This window comes from Penaeus vannamei, chromosome 27, assembly GCF_042767895.1.
Source record: "Penaeus vannamei isolate JL-2024 chromosome 27, ASM4276789v1, whole genome shotgun sequence".
Taxonomy (NCBI): domain Eukaryota; kingdom Metazoa; phylum Arthropoda; class Malacostraca; order Decapoda; family Penaeidae; genus Penaeus; species Penaeus vannamei.
The window spans coordinates 15,608,776-15,613,775 of record NC_091575.1 but is presented as its reverse complement, the minus strand read 5'-3'; positions in this window follow the sequence as shown (position 1 = coordinate 15,613,775).

The window sequence follows — 5,000 nt, the reverse complement described above, 5'->3', positions numbered from 1 at the left end:
CTTCATTCACTTCCCAAGTGGGCTTCGGAATCTATGGAGAACATACTAATAATAACCAATTCCTTTGATTATAATTGTTTCGTAAACATTTCTATGCGTTTAAACTCGATTCCGAAACAGGAAGTGAACTCATGTTCATATAAGCCTTTAAGAGGTACATATAATATAGACAACTATCTTTAAAACCCTTGTTGTCAGAGATAAAAATCGCATCAAAAAGGGAGTACACCAAAAAGACCAAAGTCATGAAAAAACTTTAATATATAGAGATACAAACCGATAGCAATTATTTCGATGACCCATGATTTTAGATAGTACAATCTTTTAAAGAAAATTGCACAAATTAAGAGATAAAATGAAATATTCAAATTAGTAGAATTCTTTAGAAAAAAGTGAATGATAAGCGCACAGACAACCTTATATCTATAAGCATCTCTCTATGCTTTTACACTCAGACACAAAGCATACTACATAGCGAGAGATTTTAACGCGTAAAAAAGTCGGGGCAAAGTTGCCTCCTTAGAGCCCTTTCACCAAAGAAGATTGAGGAAGATATCAACCATTATCTATATAATAAGACTAAAACATTTGAAAGAGAAATGATATAAAGTTCCGGCAGGGATGCAAGTCAAAGGAGGACACGTTATTCCATACATTAGCAGAAGAAAATGAAGAAAAAAAGTATCACAGTGACTCAGTGGGTACCATTCGACCAAAGGTGAAGGGGATACACTACTTGCAGATTCTCAGGTGCAAGGGGGCAATGTTGCGTTGCTGTAGGAGCGTAGGTTCACGTGATCAAGGCTAAGTGGAGATAGGAAGAAGGAATTTGGGTAGTGATGCTGAGGGTGATACTGACTGTGATGTTAATGGAATTGGCTGTGATGATATCAGTGATGCTGGGGATGATGATGATGATTCTGGTAATGATAAAAGTGAATGACAAGAGTATTAATGATAATGATGGTGATAATGATACTATTTTTAGTGATGCAGTGAGAATAAGAATAAGAATGGTAGGTATAACAACGATGATAAATATAATAATAATAATCATGATAATAAAAATTATGATAGTAGTGATAATGGCTTTGATAACAATCATGATAATGATGATGACATTGTGAAGAATAATTATAATGAGAATTATGATAATAATGCTGACGATGATAATAATGATAATGACGTGGATAATGAGGAAGATAATGGTTATGATGATGGTGAGTATAAAAATAAGAATGACAATAATGGTAATCATAATAAAATGGTAATTAATAAAAAAAAATATTTTAATGATTAAATCAATATTGATAATAATAATTACAATAACAATGGTAATCATGATAATTATTATGATGATAGTGGTTATAATGCTAACAATGATGATACTGATAATAGTAGTAATAACGATAATTATAATAATAATCAACGACAACACCAACACCAATAATAATAATAGTGAAAATATTTATCATTATCATTATTATCATTATCATCATCATCATTATCCTTCTCATCATTATCATCCTCACTCTCGTCATCATTGTCATTAACATCATCATTGACATCATCATTATCCAAACTTGCTAGGTGACAACTACTTGCTTGCATACACACACAGGCAAAAGCAAGCACACGCGGTGAAAAGCTGCAATATGATAAATCCTCACATATTTGGAAATATAAAGTTGCATACACATAATGTAGAAATTATACAAATATCAGTAGTAACACAATATGAGACAGAAATACTAAGAACAAATCAATAGAAATTATAAAGAGACTAGCACCATTTAAATATTAAACACACAAATTAATTCCTATTCATTATACTACTTTAAGACATTTCCTGAGATATTTAAGGCACTTTGTATGTGATCAATAACTAAAGACTAGATAATTTCATCAAATGATAAGAAAGCAAAATATTATTCTTTGGTAAATAACTGAAATACAGCTTCGTAAAAATCAGAATACTGTAGGAATATCACGTACTTATATCACATAATTTCAAGTTATACAACACACGAAAGACACATCTTGAGTATCAACATATTCTCAAAGATCTGGACAATACACTATCAACACAATAAATAGTTTATTTACACTGTGTCCAGCCTAAATCTTCACAAAACATGAAGAGTCGAATACAACGCAGCACACAGCGTATCGCATGGCTCTTAGGTGAGGCCTCCACGGATTCAAAACAAGCGTTTTTCTAGAGCGTTCGTATAACTCTAGCGTCACTGTGGCCAATAAGTAAACTAAATAAAGTTAAACAGCGTAATTATTTTGTTGATAAAATAAATCAAATAAATTCTTTATAACCTTAATTTTACACACACACACACACACACACACACACACACACACACACACACACACACACACACACACACACATATATATATATATATATATATATATATACATATATATATATATATAAATGTATATATATATATATATATATATATATATATATATATATATATATATATATATGAGAAAAGAAATCTTTCACAATTCATTTATGATCATCATCATCATATTATTATTATTATTATCATTATTATTATCACTATTAACAGCAATAACAATAGTAATAATAATAATGCTGATGATAATAATAATAAAAGCAATAACAATGCTAATGATAATAACAAAAAAAATAATAATGTTAATATTATTAACAATGAGAGTGATAATAATGATAATGATGATAATAACATAACAGTGATAATAATAGCAATGATAAAATAGAAATGATATGCATTTGATAGAAATATAAAGAAAAGAAAAAATTATAAACTCCTAACAATAGTAATGACACAACTACTACACCTACTATTACTACTACTGCTGCTGCTACTACTACTATTCCTACTACTACTACTACTACTGCTGCTGTTATTACAACTACTGCTGTTACTACTAGGAATAACAATGATGATCATAGTAGTAGTAGCCATAGTAATAATAGTAGGAGTAGCTGTGGTTGTTGTTGTAGCAGTATTAGTGATGATAATAATCATAATAATGATAATGGTAGTACAATTAATATTAATGCTAATGATGATAACAGTAATGATGATAAGAAGGATCATAATAATAATAATAATAATAATAATAATAATAATAATAATAATAATCATCATCATCATCATCATCATCATCATAATAATGATAATAATATTAATAATGATAATAATAATAACAATGATAATAATAATAACAATAATGGTAGTGAAAATATTAATAAAATGATAATGATGGCAATGATAACAACAAGAAAAAAAGTGATCAATGCTTTCCTATGGTATAATCACACACAAGAACAAACAAGGAGGAACCAATGAAATAAAACCTTAATTTAATAACCTAATTTAATGACTTAATTTAATCTAATAATAATTTAATGTTAATAACCGACTGAAAATAATGATTAGTGAAGGATGGTAGTTTTGATATTAGATCTCTCTCTCTCTATCTGTCAGTCCATCTTTATTTCTATCTTTGTCTCATTCTATCCATCTATCTGACAGTCTCTTTCGCTAGCTATCTATATCTGTCTATGTGTAGTAGTGAGTGCTTTGTATCTGTGAGTTCAAAATTCGAGTCACTTTGAGCTAGTTCACCAAAGTAGTAGTAATATACGAGAGAGAGAAAAAAAAAAATACCCGATGAAAGTTGCTGACAAATTAACTAGCATATCTGATGACCAAATGCAAGCTCAGAACAGGCAGAATTATAAAGATATAAACGATTACATGAAGGGTTCAAAAGAAAAAACCAACGGCGGCATATAAATGCAATAAAAGAAAAGAGAGTACAAGAAAAGGAGAGAAATATATGCTTGCGTGAGTGTATTCATGTATAGATAGATACATGTATAGATACGCATAAAAAGGCAATGGTAATTAACTGACGGTAACCAATCATTCATTCGGCAAAATGAAACGATAAAAGGAATCTTTGGAATCTAGCGGTCCTGCTCGTAATAAAAATAAACATTCGCGACTACGTAACATTTCACCCTTGACTAGGATTGGCAAAATGTAATATTACTAAATGGAGATTATCTTGTTGAGATTCAGTTTATTTTAATGAGTAATTCAGTTTCTAATAATAAAATTGCAGTGATCAATCTTTGGTATCATATTCAGACCAGAATATCAATATCATTTGTCAGAATAGAACTATACAAAGAAGGCTTTTCGATCAATAAAAGAAAGTAAGTTATGAAACATTTTATTGTTCACTTAATCGCTTTCCCAATCAGGTGTAGCTGAAATTCTGCAAGTACACCATAAAAGGCTACAGTGAAGTGAACGTTCCCAAAGCCAATACAAGTAAGCCGTATTGCATGATTACCGTCTTGCGTGGCTTAATGTCTGCAGTTCTGCGCCTTTAGCAGCATGGGCTCTTAGTATCAAATCGAAATCGAGACTCCTGCTGGGAAATTGAGCAACTTGTTTACATTTAGTCTTTCCATTTCGTTAATCAGATGATCTATATATGTATTGTACATGCATATATAATGTCAATACGTACACACATATACACATAAAACACATATATGTGTCCGTGGTTTCTTTGCTCTATATCTTTTATTTGTATTTTAACGTTGGGGTCTTCTAATGGCACCCTTTGGGATGTAGGTTCTCGGGGCATAATAAACACAATATTTCACTCTCATGACTATATTCAATATATATGAAGAAATATCACACATAATAATAATAAAGCCGTGGTTGGTTGCCAGGTTGGAAGTTCCGCCAGTAAACAGAAGTGGAATGAAGTGTGGTGGCCAGGCTGAATGTGTAACCGCCTGGGGTAGCCACTGGTGGAGCGGGCTACAGCAACCAAAAGCAGGTCAGATATACTCCGGTCAAATGGACTCGGCTCAAAGGGAGGCTGCAACAAATAATACACGAGTTTAACAGTGTCAATTTACTATCCTTTTCCTCACGATATTTTCACTTCGCAGCACTTCCGTA